We start from the raw sequence: 23,866 nt of genomic DNA, 5'->3' as shown, positions 1-23,866 counted from the left end.
ATTTTTTATAATTTTTCCCACCATTTCACACAATTTTAGAGCACGAATTTTTTAATCCGATCATCCTGAAAAAATCAGCGCCGGCCTAATGGTGCATTTAATCTGATTCAATGAAACGCCATTTTTAGCGCAAATTGATTTTAACCGATCGTGAGGAAATTCTGATCAAGTTTAATGCTCTTCGTTTTTTTTTAAATCACCCCGTTGGTGATGTGACTTCAGTGATGATTCTGGGGGCATAGATAACGCGTGAAAAACGGTCGCTCTTATCAGTAACGACGGTTCTTGTTTTGAAGATCGTGCGATTCTCTATTTTTTTTAATGCTCTTGCAGGGGGTTGAATGCTCTCGTTATAGCATGCAATTATTCTTTTCTTTCTCTCTCTCCTTATCAGCTTTGTTTTTTTCACTGAGGAAGGGGAGCGACCGCACGTCTCCATCGCTGAGGAGTGTTTTTCAAATCTCCGCGGAGCTGCGAGGCACATTCTACTTCTGCAGTCGTAAATCATTACTTAATCTTCGATTTCCTCATTGGGATCCATTTCTGATGTGACGAGAGAATTGGCAGTCGATTTATATTTTTATGGTTAGACACTAATCCTCTGTGGAATTATTGATCAGATAACTTTCATCATAATTTCTCAGACGTGTCCTTTGCATAACGCACAGTCCACAATTGTTTGTGAAGGGATGACGTTTTTCTTTCTCACCACAAGGAGTGCATCGCTCTTCTATGGATCATATTTAAATGCCATTTTGAATCTCTCTGCTTGTGTAACATCTTACTAGAATTTTTAGTGCTAATGACTACGCTAAGACGTTTCGTATTTGTGTTGAATCTTTGTAATGCGTATATAACCGTTCACAACAACTCAACTTGGAGTAACTTGACGTAATATCATGTAGACGTATAAGTGAAATATTCCACTAATCTCGTATCCGACCGTATATCAGTCTTGCCATATATTTAAGGATCTTATGACTGTAGATAATTAATATATACCTTCCTACTGGCTACTTTTAAGAGACATTTTTTTCACTCAACTAATGACTATTCTCCTTAAGTAGTTTTGAACCATTTGAAGCTCATTTATAGCTTTAATATCCTTTGTTACATCGATATAAGTTGTTGAGAACGAGGTTTAAGGACTTGTATTTTAAATCGGATTATTCCTATTTATAATTTTTATTGCATAAATACATCAAAAGTTGTTTTAATAAAAATTTGAGATGTGATTATTTTTGAAATACATTGCTCAAAAAAGTTTAAATGGCTGTAGTCATAGAAATCTACATCCGTAGCTATGGATAAAAGCATACATTGACTAACGACAATGGAAATAACTTCCCCAAATATCATAGAAAATATATGAATTTCCTTTTTAATGATTCTTTTGATTATCAATGCATAGGAATAAGAAATTCAACAAAATTCAACGGACATGGTTTTCGTTCATTTCGGTTTTATCGAATATTGCGGTAATTTTTTTGCGACTCCGGTGATTAAATGTTTTATTTTATTAGACAAGCATTAGAATATGATGACTAGTTAATAGGAAATAGCTGATAGTTAGGATGCGGATAAAGACAAATACGCTCAACTTTGTTTCAGACGGTTGCAATTTAGAAGGATATTATAGGGGATGAATGCGTTAGCATTTCTGGCATAAACCCAGTGCTGGTACATTATCGTCAACCTCCCTAGCTGATTCTTGTCCCTCGTGACCGTTTATAGGCTTTAATGTCAATTGAGTGCGTGTCCTCTAAGTGTAGTCATATTCTATCTCGCTGCTATCTTGAAATCGGCAACCTTGCTCCATTTAGGCCAATACTAATACGGTACCGTCATGCGCTCATGAGCGCACTTAAGCACTTGTTGTCTTTGTGACTGTGGTGGTATCTGCTGCTGGACCCGTGGAAGCTGAATCTATTAGAATATACAACTCTCTAAAATATACCATTGTCGACGATGGCCATGCATCATGGCTATAACAACCCGCAATCCCTCTAACAGTAGAGCTATTGCAGCTAAACTTTCGCCCGTTCAAAGTATAAGTTTCACTGTTAACTTTAATCTAAAGTATTTAGCATCATTTCGTTAGCATCTTGACCTATCTTCTCGCGATTAATTCGCCAAGGACTGATATGGCTCAATCGATTACGGGTTGCTGATAACATTTTCATAGGATATCACTGCATTCCAACTAATTCTCCTGCTACAAGGCTGATTTTTTACCGCGAAAAGCGGAAGTTATGAAGGTAATTTGAAGATTTCATTTTTAGAAAATATGTAGTCATTAAAGTCCGATGCTATTAACTAGATATATTCGAATGCACGTAATTTGAAATTTTCATGAATTTCATATTTCCGCTTCTTATATTAAAATTACTTCATTTTTTAAATTGTCATGAATTTCATATTCGAATAAAATCAACTGATTTGGGCGTTACTTGGTGGAACGATGAAATGTTCATGTTGAAACAAAACCCAGTACTATTCCAAAAACCTTTATTTTAACAGTGAACTAGTTTCGACGTTTATACCGTCATTATCAAGACTAACGTCGAATCGTCGAAACTTGTTGACTGTTAAAATAAAAGCTTGTGGAATAGTACTGGATTTGTTTCACCATGAAAATTTCATATTCATTTTGCTTCTAATATAAAAATTACTTTTTTCACTCAATCAGTGATTCAACCACAATATTGCATTGGATAGGTGAAGGTAGAGCTCCCCCTGGACTACAAGCGAGTGAACTTCGGCTGGACCTGCTGGCGAGTCTTAAATTTGCAGTCAATTTTAAGATACCTCTCAATGGTTTAACCTCAAGGCTGGTTGGGATACATGAGGGCAGAGAGTATCACACGTTTAGGGTGGAGAGGAGGGAGAATTTCTTACCCTGGGCTGCCTTCGAAGATTTATTTTGGGGTGTCAGTTGACTTCACCCGAGATTTGAACTCGGGACACTTGGTTGATTGGACCCAAAAGCTCTGCCCAATGGGTCACAACTCTCCGTAAAAATTCCCTTGGATTGGGAATCGAGGCACGGACTTTTGGCTTATCGGGCCACTGCGAAGATCACTAAGCTATCTAGAGGAGGTATCCATGTCACTGATCGCAATAGGGTAGTTTCCTTCATCAAAGAAAACGAAAGGCATTGATTGCGATTCGTTACCCACCATTAGTTTATTCATAATATACAAGTTATTTGGTTTTACAAATCCCAGTTTAGACGAATGTCAATGGTCAATTTTAACCGCATTTGAAAAAGGCCAGGTTGGCGCCCATGCAATGCCACTCCACGTGACGTCACAGGGGCCTAGTTTCTATACGAGTGGATAGGAGTTATACATCGTCTGAGATTACCAATGCATGCATGAGGCATAGAGCTCAGGGAAGTAGGTCTTAATAATCACCTATTAAAACTGCCTATAGTCGGAAAGTTTCCTTCGTTTGATAAGGTATTTATAATCCTTATTTAAGCCAAGCGTTACTCGCTAGCAGGGTACTCTGCTACCTGCTGGCAGCCTGCGGCGTATCAGCGCTCAAATCCTCGCCCCAAAGTCACCTCACACGGCGAAAGCGGGAACCAGAATGACCTCACGCGGAGTTTTCCCAGCATTCATACTTAGCCGTCGCGTCTTCGCGCGCTTGAAATTTTTCTCTTTTCATTTTATTGCGAAAAATAGATATCGTCATTTAAAAATCTAAAAGCGTGAAATGCGTCGTCCAGGAGTAATAATCTTTCAATGTAGGCGATAAAAAAGTAATAGGAAACCACCCTATGATTCCGGTCGGTTTTCATTCTACACGGCTGATTACGATTGGTTGCTACGCGATCGTAAGCTTTTGTATTTGAAAATTTTCACTCCGACAATTCAGTACGAGTGCTCGTGTAGTAATCTGGATAACAATTTTCAAACCTAAGAAATTCCGATCGCTTTGAAAGCAATAGGATATAACCGTTTGGAATGAAAACCGATCGTAATTTTTCCGATAAGAGACAAATACACCCCCTGAGGCTCCTCTATCTAGGGGGTGTGTGCTCGACATTGATCGAAATTATTTCGATCGGTTTTCGTGCCGAACTTTTGATGCTGATTGTTTACATTGCGGTCGGACTTTATTGTGGTTGAAAAGTTTCACTCCGACTGCCCACAACGGGACCTCATATAGTTGTCAGAATGAAAAAATTCAAGCGCAACAACTTCCGATCGTAATGCTAATCGTTCGGAATAAAAACCGATCGAAATAACTCCGATCAGCGTCAGGAACAACCCCTAATAATAATAAATATGGTAATTTTGTAATGATTCCAATTTCTCCTTTGAACGGCTATTATAGATTTTATTATCAGAAACTAGAATCTACTTCGAAAAATCCGTCGTACGAAAAGGCCCGGATCAATGCCGGAATTAAATTTTGCCATAGCGACGACATCCACTGCTTCCAAGTCGAAGCTGGAGTCCTTTGGTCGCCCTTGGCAACCAATTTTTGCTCCCGCGATCGCGTCTTCATGTATCATGCGAGCTGAGGTGAGAGGGAGAAAGACCGTCTTACGAGAACCTCGCCTCTTTCCTCCACCCTTGTCAGCTCCTCACCCCACGCCCGTATTCAGTCGCGGAAAAGCGTAGACGGTGTAGTAGCATCTCTCATAGCCAAAGGGGTGAAGAAGGGGTGGGTGGAGTCTCTCACTCGAGGTTGCCGTATTCCATTTCAGGGTAAGACGCACTATTATGCGGGGGTTGCTAAGTGTCGGCGACCGAACCTTGGTAATAAGGTAGGAAAACGTTGGGTTGAGTTGGAAGTTATTATCACCGTGTATTAACATAAAGCAAGAAGTGGTTAGTCTATGCCAATGAAATTGCTTTTATTAACGCGAGAGCTAGGCATCAAAATTTCAAGAAAACAAATGGTCGTGAAATGGCTAAAAATGAAGTTAGAATGGTGGAAGTTATGCCGTATAAAGTTCAAGAGAGTTGCACTTCAAAAAGAAAAAGGTGAAAAAAGTAGTGAATGGGAAGTTGTTGAGTAAATTTTCAAAAAATGAACGCCCTCTCTTGCGCACTGACCAAATTGATAAACTCTCACGCATTGGCTATGCTTATGCATTCCGGACAGAGCATGATGTTCTAATTGAAAAATATGGAAAAATGGCATGAGTTGATTTTTAAAACGTGGAATTATATTTGAAAACGACACAAACGAAAGAACAAGAGCTAAAACGCCTTCTGTAGAGAAGATATAAACAGCCTCACTACAGGAAATGAGCAACTTAGTAGTGAGATGATAATGAACTGGGAGCAAGAAAAATTTGGATAAGTTGCGGAGAATGCTTGGTTTAAGAGAAGAATAGCATCTGAATAGAAATGACGGGAAAGCTGTAACTTAAGGCACCATATATGATGAATAGAATTGAAATTTTATGGACATCCAAAACGCTTAGATGATAATAGTTTAAGAATAATTGCTGTTGCCGTGGTCGGTCGAAGATGAAAGAGTAGAATAACATACATACTGACCATGTTCTCGTTTGATTTTTTCTGTTAACACCTTCTTTAGGCTTATACTCTGAAAAGTACATTTTTTCTTTGGATTCCCTAATAATGAGCCTTATGATTAATGCATGAAAGGATGAATGTTTCTGCAGCTACGTATCTGCTAAGATGGATTAGCTATTTTTAAAAGTTTTTATAAACTCGCTTCGTTGTTTGTCGACTTTCCGATTTGCTATCAAGATGAAATTTTCAGAATAACTCTGAACCAGGTATAAATCCAATTTTGAACACTTTTATTGTTATTGGAACTGTATATCCATTTTTATGCGGAATTTAAATATAAATACGGATATTAGTTAAAAAAATGACCACCAAAATCCGATGATGGTACTACGATCATTTAAAGTAAGGAGAATTATAGAATAGCCTAACAACAAATTTGTTTGTATTAAAGTTTGTTGAAAAACTGTAGCGAGGAAAACGATGTTCTCAATAAAATTACTTTTATATATTACTTCGTTGAGTTGGTTCTCCATTTTGTTACAAGCTAATGGCCAACTTTGTTTCATAGAGGTACTGAATGGTAAATAAAACAAATTTTGAGAATGCTTTTTTTACGATTTATCTGTACTATGAGGACCAAAAGAGAGTCCTATTGCATAGAAGAATATGTATCCTGTTCCTATCGTCGTCTCCTGCAATGGATCTTGATCCATTCATTTCGGAATATCTACAATTCCGGATTGATTGAATGCATTGCCGTCCCTAGTGAACCGGTTTGACTCAGTGAAATATGCATAATTGCTTTATCCCGAGTATCGTGGCTTCGATTCCTGATTTGTGTTCCTGCATATGCCGCTCGGTGAATTCGATAAAGAGTTGTCGACTGAGCAGATCATGGCGTATTAGTTCCGCGCCGTTGCGGGAGGTCACGACCCGATGTAATGTTATCGGTTGGTGTACACAGATCCACGCAGACGACGAGGCTATGAAATGTATGATGTCGTCAAGATCAGGTGCATTGTAGTTTGTCGTATCGTGACGTGGGTAATGGGAGGTGAATCTACGAGCAATGGACTTGACATGAGGCATCGTTGGAATCAGATATCTGATTTATTCACGCCACTTTCATCGAGGGTGAGGCGACCATGGCACTGCCGATTCAAAGTTTGGTCGTTTACGTGACCAAAGTGCGATCCGTTTTGTGCACGATTTGTCTGAAATTCAATTTGTGCAAAAGCTAAACAAAAACATAAATGAATGAACAATGATGAATGCACGACTTGAATATTGGAACTGAATTTGCGAATGAAAGCTCAGATAATTTAATTTAATATTACGTAAGAATTTTTTTCAATTCAACAATTTATTGCTCCGTGAGTGACTACGAATATAAAATATGCAACTCTTTAATTATTATCACAGTATTCTACCGATTAAGGTAGGTTTCTAAAGAAGTGGAGTCCTAAAGAAGTGATCTGGGAGCCTCCTTTTCCTTCCAGCACTGCCTTCTTCAATTCCCTGTAGGGCCTGCTCCCTTTCAATCTATCTAAAAATCCTATTCTTTTCCTTTCCCTCACTCGTTTCCCTAACATTCTACCCTCTAACACCATTTTCAACATCCCCTCCCCGCTAAGTACTCGCTCCATCCATACCTTCTGTCTCCTGCGTATCTCATCTAAAAGCTGCCTCTCCTCGCCAATCATATCCTGCACATCGTCGTTCCTTTTTCTCTCCGTCCATTTCACCTTCTCCATTCTTCTCCATACCCACATCTCGAATGTCTCCAATTTTCTCTCGTCTTCTTTCCTCAGTGTCCACGTTTCCTCACTGTATAGAGCTACACTCCAGTTCACTAACCTTTTCTTTAAACTCTTACATAACGTTCTGCTAAGAAGCTCCTTCCTGTTCATGAACGCCTCCTTAGTTTGTGCAATTCGTTTCCTGATGGCCTTGCTACTATGTCCGTTTTCCTTTAATGTGCTGCCCAAATAGTTGAATTTCCCTTGCTGCTCAAGTTTTTCACATTCCTCGCTCGAGATGCTTTACAAAACCGCATAAAATTGGTCTTCTTGTGATTAATCCTCATCCAATACTCCTCGCACCGCTCGTATAACGCATCCACTAGAGCCTGCAGTCCCCTCGCTGACTGGCTAATCAGCGCCTGATCATCCGCGAACCTTACCGATTTAAACATCATTCCTCCTACTTTCACTCCAGATTCCAACTTTTCCCACGCTTCTCAAAGTAGTAAAAATATATACGCTCGCATAACTGCTTAGGATAGCGTCTTTCTGCATTATTGGGGTTGAACATTGGTGCGGAAACGTCAGCATTGCGTCAGAGCATATATGTACGGACTAAAACCCAGCTACGCGATATGTATTTGATTTTTGATATTGGAATTAGAGAAAAAAATCTTATTTAATAGCGAAAATGAACTATCCAATGCAATGTCGCGCTTAATTGAAGTTGAAGATATTAGAGCCGGAGTTACATTTATTATTGCTTCGCGTTAATTTTTGAGATTTGATGCTTAAAATAATAAGTGGATTATTATTTGGCTAATGGGAACAAATAAAACGGAATATAAACGTTTTATCGGTGCATAAATGCACGTAGTTGCTTAATAGTGAGTACATATTTGAGATGCATTGTGCCTCTGATATGCGGGTAATTATAGTATCTCTCGTGGCAGTGATAGTACCAACCTTATCAATTTCATCATTCAAGCATTCCTAACTCCTTAAAGTGCTGCGATGCATAAATTCTGAATAATTCATTTCTCGGGAAAATTGCCGTTCAGAATATAATTTGATGGCAATAATAATCATTGGAGAAAATTTTAATCGAAATTTGAATTAAAAATTGAATTTTCACAAAGGTGCTTTGGAAGAATTTATGTCCACTAATCAGCGAGGGGGGAAGTGTTTCTGCTAGACTCAGCAAATTTGGAATAATTGTGGAAATAGTGGTAGCAGTAAATTATGTACAAATAAATCTTTTTTCTATTATGCTGGGGAAATTGTCTCCCATTGATTTCTCTAAGTGAAAGCTCAGGAAAGACTTACATCGACCGTCGAGGAAGCTCAGTAAAGATTTATATAGGATATAATAACCTATCCGGTAAGAAGTCAACCTACCGTCAAAATTATATTGCTATTAATCAGTCAATCCGTCATTATGATCGTTATTCGCTCGAAGGGCCCGTAAAGTGGAGAATTTTACATCTGAGTTGCTTTTTGTAGGCTTGATTTTTCTCATTGACATAAGGAGTAGTAAATTGAGAAAGACGTTGTCAGTGATATCATTGAAACATGGTGGGTACATGGTTTTCCTCAGAGGCTCGTGAAATATTTCAACGTTTGTGGGTAGAAGAGTGCTCCACTCACTCCTTAGTTACTGATCCATTGCAGCACAAACAAATTTTGAATGCACTTCGCAGTTACCATGAAAACGGTTTTTCTTGGGTATCCAGCCTTTTTCACATTTCACTTAATACTCTGGATACTTAAGGAAGTTAAATAATTAAAGTTGGGCTAAAATGTGCGATTGTAATTGAATGAGACGATTAAGCTTTGAGCTTAATTAAATGAAAGTCGAGCGAGTATCAATAATACGATGAAGTAAAAGAAAAAACTTCATTGAAAATTATCATCAAATTCTGCAGTTGGCGAGAGGATTCAGATTCAGGAGGAATCAGATTCAATATTAATATCATTGTGCGCAATAACCATTCATAGTTTTTTTGCGAGTAAAAACCATGCGAGAGATTAGTTTCCATTTTTACATTGTTAAAACTTATTTTTTTGGCTACTGAACACGATTCGGTAGTTTTCCAACAAAAGTTCTTCCAAAAAAAAGGAAGCTATTTTTTTCTTGAAAAATTTCCGGAGTTTTTGTATTTACAACTTCATAGGAGTGGAAGCCGGCGCATTCCACAAAAATTATCATCGAATTCTATCTACAGTCGGAAAAAAGGTCTATTTGTAAGGATTAGCAGCTTAAATATAAATATCAAACAGTTTATTTATCACGTACCGATATTTTTTGCGAGTGAACACCGTGAGAGGGTTTTAGTTTTCATTTTCGCAGCATTAATGCTGCTTTTTTTGCACCTTGACATCGATTCCGGGTTAAAACTCAAGAGAGTCGTGCGTGATATAAAAGCGCCATCTTGACCGGAATCTCCTTGCTCTCGCGCCATTCCATCGCCCTAAATCACTGCTCACACGCTTCTTTTTTGCATTGGCTCTCAAGTATTCCGAGGCTTTTTGCTGAGGGCGTGGAGCGATCCTTATTTCAGGAGTGGAACTTCTTCGCCAAACGACGGAGCGATGAATATGATACGTACTCTCTTCTTCTGAGTGTACTACTCTCCACAATCAAGATGGCCACTCAGCCGTGTTGCACATGAATAAATCAGGTAGTCTTCTTGATCATTTTATTCAAACCAATAATTGGAGCCTACCGTGGTAGTTCTTCGTCGCTATCTGATCTTGAGATATTTCGAGGGATGGTTTGCTCATTCAACCATCCTTATTTTTTTAATTCCATGATCGGACATATAATTGAAGCTTTCTGCATTATTTTTCTTTTATGATTGTAGATATGGCATTGATTAATTTTCAAGCAGACATTAAGCGAATTAATTTTATCCAACCTCAAGGAAAATAGTGTGTTGGAATAAGTTTAAAAAAAAATATTTTTGTTCTTGCCATCATCCGATATCTGAAGTATATTGCTCCCTCGCTTGCTGGCATGCTATTTATGGTAGATGTAGTTTTGTAATATGGCAAGTATTTGTAACAGCTGTTATTTGTAAACAGTTTGTTTCTTAATTTTTATGTTGCCGCCATCCTTAGAGGGAAAAAATTAAAGCTGTGTGCAAAAGACGCTGTGCAATGTGCATTCTATCTTTAAGCTGCGCAATTTCAATAACCTCAATGAAAATATGTACAATAGCGCGCATGAGATGCGCACCAACAAGATGTGCCGATTACAACATTGAGGCTCGAATGTCGTTGTTATTACGATAAATTGAAACATTCGGGAAATTATATTAGATCTTATTGAACTCCGGATACTTTCAATTTTTCCTTAGCATTGATTCTCATGGAATGCTAAAAGATCAAATTCTCATGGTCTTTATTTCCTGAGAATAAAAGCTATCGTCGAATGATCTCAGATTTTCCCGACGAAATCGTAGGAAGAATTATCGGGTTTTCTAACGGGTACATGGGTTGCTTAGTTCCGACGCCTCGACGGCGTAGTCTCCCCTCGTATTCAGGGTGATGAAAAACAGGACATCACCTAAGGATAACATACCGTTACTGATGAGACGTCATGATGTCGAGTAGTGATCACTATGCATGAGATCACCATGAAGCGTTTTGGTCAAAACACGATTGCAAACTTTTATGGTTCGCAAAAATTTTGTTTGGTTTTTCAAAATCCGAGGTCAAGGAATAGAAGGATCAACAACTTTGCTATTTCCACACAGTAATGTGGAAATTCCACATAATAATGTGGTAATAATTACGATGTGGAAATAGCAAAGTTGTTGATCCTTCTATTCCTGCGATTATGGACTTCCACCAAGTTACGCCCGCTACTATTAATCCGAGGTCAAATTCGTAATTAGCGACCTCAAACCTTATAAAATACCCTAATTTGGTTTCGAAAGGTAACCTTGCCGCACTTACCGTCACTCTGGACCACTGTACGCCGCGGCGGCGAACATGTATGCATACTCCAAATTAATCGTACCTCTGCGCTGCGAGAGACGTACTCAGCCAACACCACCGGTGTTGACACAGCTCCCCCTTTGGTTCCTGCCCTCAGCCCACCCACCGTCGACTTTGATACGCCCTTTTCCGCTGTGTCTCCATCTCCTATTGAATCGGGAGGTAGTGTCATCCAGAGGAGAGGGCGATTCCTGTTTTTCCCGACTCGGGAAAAAAACGACCTCAACAATCCCTTCGTGGCTCCCACCCACGCTACTCGCACTTCCCCCTTCAAATATTCCTCTTTCGTCAACCCTATAATGTTTCCAATAGAATATTTAAATTTGAGCTTCAAATTGAAGATTTTGGTCTTCCGGGCGTTGCTCAATGTCTTTCCACATTTCGTCCGGACAACAGGATATAAATAAAGCCCGGAAGATCTACGAGGTGCGTTCAGAAAATTACGGGAATTTTTAAATTTCGTAGATCGTCAACATTATTTTTTATAATGCTGGCATATTTGCCCCTAAAGTGTGATCAAATTTTAAGCGGTATTAATTGTTTACTTTGTCTATTGCTGCTGCTAGGGTGAGACGTGCTTTGTTACCTTGTGATTTTCGTTTGTTAAAGAAATGGATATATGAATTTAAATCACATTTTTTCGGAAAAAAAGAATTTAAGTTTACAATGATAAAAATAGAGAAAGTGTTAGAAATGTTAACAAGAGGCCTATGGTGAGCCTGCTGTTAGTATAAATAAAGAATTTACGTGTTGCATTAGCGTTTCCAAGATATCCGTGAAGACGAAGAAGAGGCGTTAATGAACGTCCGGGACGCCCTAGCACATTAACAACCGATAGAAACGTCGAAAAAGTGAAAGATATGGTTATGAACTGGTTGTGAAATGGTCGTGAAATGGGGACTATTTTCAAGGCGACAACATTGATGCAGACGAATAAGTAAATATAAAGAAACCTTATTTTTCGTACCATTTGAGGTTTCACCGAACAAATGTTTTTACCACAAAACTGACATTTATTTCTTGTATACTCTAACATGTTAATAAATAAATATAAAGAAACCATATTTTTCATACCATTTGAGGTTTCACCGAACAAATGTTTTTACCACAAAACTGACATTTATTTCTTGTATACTCTAACATATTTAATATAATCTTTTAACAAGTCTTCTAAATTTTGGCAAGAATATTGATCGAAAGGCGAATTTAAAAAAAGGGAATAGAATTTAAAGTAAAAATGGCGGTAATAGTAGTGATGAACATCTTATTTCTTCGCCGAAATCTTGTGCATATTATTATATTTTTCAATTCCGGAAGCTTTCACTAGGAAATTTGACGAATTAAGGAGTATATTCTAAAGGGAAATGCGCTGGCTAAGGAGAAGTTTACGGCTAGTAGTAGGTCAATGAAGAGGTTTGATGTATAGGAGTGTTGAGGTAACCTTGGCGAAGATTCTGATGTTGAGGGTAGCATGCATGGGTTGGAAATGTGGACGCTAAGGAAGGAAAATGAGAACAGGTGGGTGGGTTCCACTAGTGGTATCATGGTGCCAGAATAGCCGGAACGTCGTTCCGGCAAGGGTTAATAAAAGATATAATAGTCAAGTAACACTTTTATCAATTTTGCTGCCTAAAAATTTCTTATACATACATTCGTAAGCAAAACAGTTTTGAAAAATATGTAAATAATAACTTGTAATAAAAAAACAGAGTAATATTTCAATTCTAAATAAAGTTAAGTGAAGTGCGTTCCGGCAATGCTAATTTTTCCATGACGTCGCTGGGTTACACGATATTGCTATATGGAGTTATTGAGGAGGTGAATTGACGGAGAGAGAATAAGAACGATAGTTATAGTGATCAAGCAGAGGTAACTGCCGTAAGGGGTATGTAGGAGACAAGATGCGAATGGAGCGCGTGCCGAGAGGAGAGGGGATGATAAAAACCGTGATAAATTGGGAGGTAGTTAGGGAAACGGAAAAGGGGGAAGGTTTACTCTACGTAAGACCTCAAGATCAAGAGATCAAGAATAGGACGAAGAGGAAGGAGTTTGATGGCAAGGTGATGACAGATATATAATATTTGGGAGTAGGGGTAGACGGTATTACTAATAGATATTGTTTTGTTTTCCATGTAAATCTACCTCGACCTTATCTCCATAATTGTGAGATAATGATTGTGTATATCTGTATTAAGCCATGTCCTAACAAGGTAATTTGCCCTTGGCTAATGATACTTCCTGAAGATTCAATATACCATTCAGGATTGTAAAAAAGTAGGTGGTAAACTTTTTTGGGCATGAAAATACATACAATAAAATTGGTCAAAGTTGTATAACTTATCTATTCCGTGCATAATGTTAGTTCGTTATTATTTCAGCGGAATCATTTAAATTTGTCCTATTTCATTAATAAACTTGTTCTATTCTCCAATTCCTTTTCCCAACTCTACGTGAGATAAAAGCGTTTTATGTTTAGCTCGAGCAAATAATTTTAGCCGCACGCTCTAAATCCCTCCCAGTATTTATCTCAGGAAGAGTTTCCTTGACTGCAACCCAAAGGTGCTTTAGCGGTATCCACGTTAAATAAAGTCCTCGGAAACTGTTTCGTGAATTATTACGCCGAGATCTCCTTGTTTAGCTCGAGAGAGAACGTGTTTAGGGAGTCTGTCGTGTAATAATGGACCTCGCCCCACGCACAGTGCTCCAGTTTTGTTTCTGCATCCAATTCCCGCTTTACAATTCTATCCCGTCTCTCTCACGCGCCATGCTTATTCTTCGCTACTCTGCTAGGCGGATGTTGTCTCTATGCGGAAGGAGATCGCGGCTCGCATGCATTTTACTCACTCCATCGCGGTCGAAATAGATAAATTCAGATTCAAACTTCCCAGGCACGATGCGAACATAAGGAATAAAGATTTAAGAAATGACATGAGAATCACTCCAGTCCTTACTGAATTAAAAGCCAACTTATTAAAATTTGAAAAATTTCTTGCCGTAACCGACAATAGTACAATCACAGATACCTGGCAATATGATCCAAATGCAAGTCACAAGTATAAAAATCCCAAACATGGTTTCTTTCCCCTTCATATCCCCAGGGGCGCCGACTTATAAAAAATATTGGGGGGGCCCATATCGGAGGTTTTTCCCCGGGAAGAGGTTAAATTCAAAGTGTGTCGCAGCGCCGAAAAGCTGCCATGATTCACACCACCTGATTCAGTTAACCTGCTTAACCTTATAATTATTTGTTTTAACACATTGTTGAATTTATTTTAAAATGTAACTATCGTCAAACATGGGAAAAAAAATTACCAATATATTTTTGTGATTTCATAAAGCATAATAAAACTTAATTATTTTCTTGAATTATTGAGGGGGCTCCGCCCCCCCAAACGAATCTTTGAGGGGGCTCGGGCCCCCTCAGGCCCCATGGAGTCGGCGCCACTGCATATCCCTTACCTTTAACTAACCTATCTGCCACACTGCGACTTATTCATGAGTAGCAATTCCTGAAATGACAATGATAGAAACCCGTTGTAGGCAGCTTGAAGGCTGGGAATAGCGGCAAAATACAGAAGGAAATTTCGGCGTGGCGTGGAGGCTCGATGCGAGCTCCTCAATGAGGATGGAGTGCTGAAAACGTATGCCGAACAGCAATACTTGGTTATCTTCCTACCGGGTCATTATAATTATATCGCGACATATATACGGAAATCAGTCACTAATATTTATGGATGGAATGAAGGAGAATAAAAGGGCCACGGAAAATCGTGATGATAAATTATTTTTTCTAAACATGTTGCAGGGAATAATGATGTTGCGGATTTCAAACCAATTATTTTAATTTTTTTTGACAATGGTGCTCAGCTGAATTTGATGGAAAATTGTAAAAGAGTGAGCTATTTTAAAATGCATGGATGTAAAATTCTAAACGAGGTTATTCTGAAGACTTTTCTCCATTTCTGTCCGTGCCAGTTCCTCCGCCACCCTCACGGCTTGCCCCATCCTGCGAACGTGACTATACCGTCTCTTTGTCCTCCCCGAACTCTGAAAAATAATTAAACGGTTTCAGTTATTAAAGTTATAAGATGGCAGGGAGAGAAGGTATAAGATGGCAGAGATTTTTCAGAGGCTGCCCGATCCCTGCTTGAGTGCCTTAAGGAGGGCACTTCAAGTAGAACACTCCGTCCGTCGGATGGGAGGTTAAGGCGTGATCCCCGAGGCGTATTTCGTTAGGAGTAGGCTAATGTCTACGCCGGGTTTCTCTCTTGTCGAATGACTAAGGGCGCCTGTATTGAATTTTATAAATTATATAAAAATAACTGTTTGAGACGACAAATTCTAAAAATAAAAATATAAAGTGAAAGTAATTCTGTTTTCATTTAAATCATGTTAAAAACTGCACCATTCTCTTATGATATTTTTATATTATGCATAATGGTATTTTTAGATTGGTTTGAAAAACGAATAACATGCCATTTTCATTAAAATTTAAATATATGTTCCTCTAGATGCACTTCGGGCGTGGTAGATGAGCGGGCAGAGAGCTGGGCTGCTGATTGAAGATCCCTGGATTGAAATGCCGGATGATGCCTCAGGGCATTCCACTCTAACAATCCTCGAAAGACGAGGTGGCCTTGGGAAAGGAGCTGCCCCTCCCTTTACCCTGAATGCGTGATATTCACACCCCTGTGCCAAAGAAAGGGGTAAGGTCTACTCTCACATATCCTTACCAACCTTTCGGTTGAATCACAGAGTTGTGCCACTGTGTCGGCCACAAAAGAGGCCTCTGTGCTTTATTTTATTGAAATGGCATTTTAAAATTCGCATTTTTAGACAGGACCTTAAGACGGCACTTGCGTAAACATAAAAATATTAATGATGAATGCCATAATAAATACTTCGTTTTAACGGAAATGGACATAATGTTCGTCATACGAAATTGATCACGGCTCGTCACCGAACTGCTGTTTGTATTATAAGCAAACGAGTGTCACTATTAAAGTCAAATCACGTTCATCATCATAATCAATGGTAATCAATCCTAAGATTTGTTTGACGTAGCTCTCCACTCAACTCTCCTGTTAGCTAATCTTTTCACACCTAATTATTTCTTCTCTAGATATCCTTCTTTACCTGTTCTACGTAATCTTATCCGCGGTCTTCCTTATCGATTCTTGCCATCTACTTGTCCCTCGACGATTGTCTTCATCAGGCTATCATGTCTCAAGATAGGACAGATTAGGTTGTTTCGTCTTCATATGAAGGTTTTCACGATGTTTCTCTTCTTTCATACTCTTCTTAGGACTCTACCATTGTTCGCTCGGTCAATCCGTTTGATTTTAATCATTCTTCTGTTGCACCACAGCCTAAATAATCACGATGGAAATAAAACTTAGGCTCATCATCTGAATACTGTTTGTGGCATCTAAAAATGAATGTCACAATTGAAGTCAAATCGCGTTAACTGCATGCAAATAGCGGTACTGCCATTCGAATACCTGGTATAAATGGTAAATTTATAATCCAAATTTTCAGTTTTCCTAATTTTATGCGCCCTAATTTTGCTTTTTACTCTCGATGGTGGTCGTCCATGATGGAAAAACATTGTTTTATGACCGCCAGCCAAATTCCTTAGTTTCAGTGCCTTGTATCTACATTCTACATTTGCACAGTAATTACCCCGCAAGCCACCTCAATGAACGGTTCGCGGGAGTTTTAGGACACCAGCCATTATGTAAAAGAAGTAGGAAACAAAGGAATTGGAAGTGCGCATACTGAGTCCCAATTAAATTTATCAAGTACCATATTGCTCATGAAAAAAACGAATTCCTATATGTATCCATTTGGCAAAATATCTCTCTTAAAATATCTTTTCTTATGAATCTATAAATAATATACTTTGTTTCTCTTATGATGTTGTACCTATCGCTCTGAAAGATATCTGCTCCTAAACTACTCCATCAATCTAAGCCTAGTATGAAGTCTATGAGTCTCTAGCAGCTCACAGCTTAACTCGTGTAAAAGCTGTGTTATGCTTTATGTTCTCTCCTTGCTGTTTTTGACGAACCGCACAAATTTCCCTTATATTTTATTATGCTCACGCATAAAGCCATACTACGCCGAATCCCATGTGCTCACTACGTATTCAAGGCGTGGTCATGCGAATACGTTATAGTACCACCCTCTCAATTTATCATCCGAAAATTTCCTCCTGCACATTTGTATGGCCACAATGCCACGCGTATTTTTGAGCTTGTATCACTGCCGGATTTTTATCACGCTCGGAACTCGTGACTTTTTACCTTACGATTTTCTTCTGTAAAACGGTTTTCCACTTTGCAACGTTCCCGGATCAAATGGTGCTCCCAATGTAAAATACCTCGCCACCTCCATTTTTGGTCTGCCCGCTGATGAAGTCGGTGCGCAGCGATTGTTTTGTAAGTTGTGGTGCCATGAGTGTTGTTCATCCTTTCTACTGGTCCACGACCGCTGAAGCGTGTCAACATTGTTTGCGGGCGATAAGAGAGGCTCAGCAAAAAATAGTGCTCTTGGGAAATGTATAGGTTCGTTGGCTTAAGTACAGCGGCGTCTCTCTCTCTCCCAAGGGACCGGTTTCGATCTCCTTACAAGGCTTAAGTTTTCAGCGGCTTACCTCTTAGCTGTCGTGTAAGGAGCCCCTTTGGGTGCAGCAAGTTATCTGTTAAATGGGTGTAACTATTGCTGAACTTCCGGCATCTTTCGCTTAAGTGCTGCGGTGGGCATTTCCTAATCACAGTTAAAGTTCTGTTCTTCGGGATCTAAATTTGAATAGTACTATTCAGCATGCTATAATTAGCTCTGATGACTTAATTGAAAGCATAAAATCTATTTGCTTTTCATTACGGAACTCACATAATGAAGCGTCATAATTTTGTCCAAAATATTCCGACTTTGCTCCGAATAATTACGGCGTGATTGATAAATGAAATGAGCGGTGTTAAGAGAGATGTTGATGAACAAAATGATGTAAATGAATAATGCAAATGACGTAATATATGTCCAATTTAATGTTTTCAGGTACGACTAGTGCGACTCGTTTTTAGTACGCGGAGATGACGCATAAATGAATCGGAAGTAGTGCTACGTGAAAACATTAATGTGGACATGTAGTACATCCTTGACGTAATTTATTTACGTGATTGGTGAATATTACTTTTTTTCTTGAACAGATTTTTATGTTGATATGCAGAAAATTATACTCGTTGTTTCAAAGGTAATCAACCAATTATGTATAAAATATTCTAAATCGATAGTTTCAATTATGTAGTCCGCGTAACGTGCCAAGCCGAGGGTTGAAAAATGACCGAAAACGATAGACTCATTGTTTGCACATTGTTGATAAAGTTTTGCGTTGTTTAAATTAGCTGCTGCATTCAAAATAAATATGGAAATATATATTCCTGGACCATCATGTTCATGAGGAGCTCAAATTTCTATGCACGAAAAGTTACAGCCAAGAAATTGATTCCATAACAGAATTGAAGCAATATTTCAGTGCCCTATGACTCACACACTATTTTAAATCAGTTTCGGAATCTGTTTCAAATTCATCATAAAATAATAAATTCACTTATGAAGTTGAAAGAAAATTTTATAATACCCGTTGTTATTTATTTCCAACTATTTTTACATTTTACTACCTCATATAATAATTGCATTTATCACAAGGAGTGACATTGTATGCATCTCGTTTATAACACGCATTTCTCACCTTGTCGGGGGTTTTTGCATAATTCTCGAACTAATACTTAGTGCTCCACCAAAAGCCCTCTGATAGCTAGAAGAAGATAATTTTTTTATCAGAGTTGGAAAAAGTCATGTGATACTTTTTTTTACTTTCTCGCTGGAGGAAGAGTAACTAATGCTATCGGCGGTGTAGTTAGGCCTGAAATCTGTCGATAAGGAAAAAATCTCCTGCCTTATTTTATCTTTTGCCCTCATTAATGCCAGTCTGTCTCGAATCTCTTTTTATATCACCTCACCTCATTTTACGTGAGAGATTCGATTAAACACACCCACGTTTTCCCTTATCTTAAAATTTTATTCCCTTTTGAAAGAGTGCTTCCATTGTTTGGCAATTTCATTTTCCATCCCTATTTTGTTAATATCGGAAGTTTGTCCTTGAATATTGGAGACAGGTGTGTGCGCAACGTTTGTGTTGAGAATCCATGAGCCATTTCTTTTACAGGCTGTTGCTAGGTCCTATGTCAGAATATGACATGGGGAGTAAGTGAATGCGTATTGAGCTAGATGTATTTGAGTGCATAATTTAAATCTAATTCGAGGGAAATCGTCCACCCCAGTGTTCTGCTTCTACGCAAAAGTTTAGAATAAGTAGACTAATATATTTGAGGTCTTTTATTATATTTATTATAATTTGAGGTCTTTTATTATATTTATTATAATTTGAGGTCTTTTATTATATTTATTATAATTTGAGGCCTTTTGATTTACTCTTGCGTTGCTTCAGGGTTCTCCTTTATCTTCCGTGACCAATGATTTTGCGAATGAAATTTTATATATAAGTAATGGTGTAAGTGCGGGGATTTGCAGATACTTATCATCCCCGAAGGAAAAGCGTTGGCATCCCCGAAAAAAAATGGAAACCAAAATCTGAAACTATCCAATGCAAGCAAAACATATATTAATAACATTTTAATGAACTATTTTACGCTGAGGAGAAGTGATGCCATCTCAATTTGTGTTTTGCTTGGTTTCATATACCAAGGTACTAAATTTATACCCAAAGTATATGCTAAAAAGAGAAAGAACTGTAAATTTCATTGTGAAATTTTAATTACAAATAAATAAGGAATACTACGGTATTGTCAAGTGGTTTGGACACACGCCCCTCACCAGGGAGGCCCGAGTTTAGCCCCTAGTATTGGATTTTTTTGCCGGCTCTTGTAGCGTAATAGGAAAGATTCACTGGTTTAGAATTGGAATTTTCACAACCCGCTAAATGTATTTTTATTTTTTGAGGGACAATTTGGTTAAATTTTTGAAACTTACAGTATTTTGTAGGGATTATTGGCATTATTTAAGACTATCATTTTCTGCTATTTTGATCTTTAACGATTTTTGAATTATACATCTCGTAATATCGAAATTATTAAACCTTATACGGCATGAATATTTGCTGACGTCACTCGCTTATTCCATCCCATCCACCATAGATCTTTCGGTGTATGTTTCTTGGATCTCCAATTACTTTATGAATGTGGGCTTATATTGCATGAAGCTGTTGTTATTAAATTTGTGGATGTTCATTTCAACCGAATTGAAACACCAACTTTGTTATTATCCATACACATTAATGGATCTCGACTAGTTTCGCATCGTAAAGAACTTACTTGATTGAATAGTAAGGGATTCCTCACAAGAAAATGTTCGAATAGCTTTTTTATTACGGTTACAACGGGTATATTATTTTCTAATTCAAAATATGTTTTAAAAGAATTGTTTGCAAGAGTTGTGTAAATGTTACAATCATCAATTAATAATTGCGGTCCATTTTATGTTGGTCAAACCGGTAGGAAATTTATGTATAGAATAAACGAGATAGAATTGAAGGTCAGCGTTTAATTGAGACAGTAAATAATTGTTTTCTATGCATATTATAAGGAATAATCATTTTGCGGATTTCAAACTAATTAATCTACATTTTTGTGGCAAGGAGGCTAGGCTGTATTTTAATCTAAGTCATGAAAACGTGGACTATTTTAAAGTGATGGATTTCATTTAACTTTTTAAATGACCTTATTCCGAATGACTTTTAACCATTTCTGTCTGTAGCAGTTTCCTTCACCTTCCTCATGGCTTGCCCCATTCTCCAAGGAAAGGATGATTCCTGACCACTTTTTTTCCGCCAAAAGTTTCCCATCCGTCAATCGGATTCGTTTCTTAAATGCTAAAGAAGAGTTGGGAGAGTAATAGCTAATTCTTATAATCTTGCAGCTTGCAAACATATTTTTAAAAAGATGGGCCTTTTACCTTTTCTTGCATCTATATTTTACATTTGTCGTTGCATACTCATTTTAATATTACACAATTTAATAAAAACTGCTGTACAAAATCTCTTTACAAGAAGTTCCAAATGTCCTACATGTCACGTTTGCACTTCAACTGCATTGTGACGCCCAACTTTAATGGGTATAAAACTACATAGGGCTTTACCCGAAGAATTGAAGTATATTTATAGTTTTTATGTTTTTTAAGCCCAAAATCAAAGAAATTTTACTTACTCAAAATTTTATTTTACTTCATGTCTTGCAAAGCTGATGATTTCATTAATGAAATAATTTAATATTTTTATAGTGTGTATTGTGCTAGTAATTTGTAAATTGTGGAAAAATTTACTGACGTTTCTTTAGTATGTGCTTAATCGCTGAAGCAATACAATCATTTTATTATTACTATATTTAATCAATGCCAATAATATCCAAGGAAGCGTAAGCATTTAAATTTATCTTTCATATTTGATTGACGCTGACCTTCGTCTTGAATGAATAATGCAATATCGCTTTCCGATAACACATAATCATTGGGGGATAAAAACTACTTGAGAAGCATTATTGCTTTCCTACCAGAAATTTTCTCTCCCTCTTGCAATAAAGACCATGAGCAGGAATATAGGGAGGGCTTTCATTCAGGTTTAAGGTGAATTTCCTGGGATCCATTTTGGGATGGGAGACTTGCTCGCCCTGCGGGGAGGGTTATAGGGGTTGAGGCTGTTCATCCCACTCACCACTATTTTTACGTCATTGTGGACTTGTTTTGCAGTATCCACATCAACATTTCTTTTGCCATTAATCTTTTTAGATTTATTCATAACATGCTTTCTTTAAAGTTTTAACGGAAGAGTTCTACCGGTTAGGGTAGGTTTATGCGAAGGATTTGACGAATCACCCCGGTCTGTCCCATTTTATCACATTGAACATCCCTCTTAACTTACAAATAGGTATATCTTCTTTCGTTACATCCGAAAATGTAACAATTTTTTTGGGTGCACATGCCTTCGTATTACATGCATACACAAATTATTTGCTATTGGCATCCGTAAGGGAACCCAGGTGGCAGCACTAAATTAGGGATCATGACCGAATAGAGGTAATCGGTTACTTCAGTACGTTTGTTCTTGTGAAACGATAGCTAGCCAGCACTATGACAGTTAAGCCGAATATCAGTAGCATTATGATGAAAAACATAGGAGGAGAAGTTAATGAGCAACAAAATGTGCGGCGTTTATAATTGCACCAACCAGTGCGAGATAAAAGCTATATCTCTACATAGATTCCGCAAAACTAGGATTCTAGGATTCTAGGATTAAGAAATAACTCGTATACGTGCTCGTATACAATAGTAATATTCCAAAACCAAGTATGCATACTATGCTCAAGTACCACGAATGCCACGCATCTGTATATTTAATGTAGGCTAAGTACAGAACTTGTTTATGGAGTTTTTATTTTTCATTCTAACATAAATAGCAAGATAGTCTGGCATAGGGAATCAAAAGCAGAATAGGAGAAATAGGAAAAAGGGAGATTGGTTAATTATTACGTCAATGAGGGTTTCTGAGCGGGTATTCCCTTGGCTTAAGTGATACAGGCTGGATCACTATTCACAACCTTAAAACAAAAGATATTAGCTTTTTGACGACGGATGGCTTATGTGAGGACATGCCTATCATATTGTTTGATGATTTTAATAATGATCTATTATAGTAAATGGTTAACAAAATCGTCAAACATCATACACGAAAACGGAAAAAAGCGCCAATTTTCTTCCGAAAAGCGTGTTTATCATGTGAGATTCCATTAATAATTATTAACATCAATTAATAATTCCGTTAACGCTTGTTTTTATGTAAAAGCCCATAATAAGGACCAAATACTTCAGTGCTTCAACCACCACAATTTCCAATATGTGATTACAGCGTTCCACTACATAGCCCTCAACGAAGGGCCTCTTGAAGTCTCTATTAAACTCCAAAATGTCGGGTGTGGAGAGAATTACAGTTATATTGTTTGTCCTCTAATTTATATATTGTTACCTGGTCACTATAAAATGGCAACTATGTGCTGTATGTGGTTTATTTCTTTAAAATAAACATAAAATAAATAAATGCACCACTTCATTACCGAAGTTTTGTAAACAATTCTTCGTACAATGTCAACTCCGGTATTGTCTAGTGGTTAGGATACCCGGCTCTCACCCGGGAGGCCCGGGTTCGATTCCCGGTACCGGAATTTTTTTTCCTGAAAATCACATATGGTACCAATCAAGTTTTCAGCACCCACTCCCCACTCAGCTCCCGCTTTATCTGAACCTCATTCTCAATTTTTATCCGCATCCAAATCTCGAACGCTTCCATTTTTTCTGTATTTCTTCTGCATCCAAGGTGTAACACTGGTAACACATTCTCAATCTAGATGCCAGTGAATAATACACGGTTTACACTGGTGGAGTTGAAAAACCTTATTGATATATCAAGTAGATATGTCGATATCAATACAATTGAATTCGCTCTTTTTATGGCATAACCCAGTGTCATCTTTGATTTTCTGTAAGGCTACC

General features: G+C 37.9%; 1 non-coding gene across 1 annotated transcript; it reads left to right on the top strand.

The window, feature by feature from the left end:
• Positions 1-23,466: 23,466 nt before the first annotated feature.
• Trnae-cuc lies at positions 23,467-23,538 on the top strand. Its single transcript has one exon. It is a non-coding gene; the product is annotated as a tRNA-Glu (tRNA).
• Positions 23,539-23,866: the final 328 nt, after the last annotated feature.

Source organism: Ischnura elegans, chromosome 3 (assembly GCF_921293095.1).
Source record: "Ischnura elegans chromosome 3, ioIscEleg1.1, whole genome shotgun sequence".
NCBI lineage: Eukaryota > Metazoa > Arthropoda > Insecta > Odonata > Coenagrionidae > Ischnura > Ischnura elegans.
This window is presented reverse-complemented; position numbering and strand designations above follow the sequence as displayed.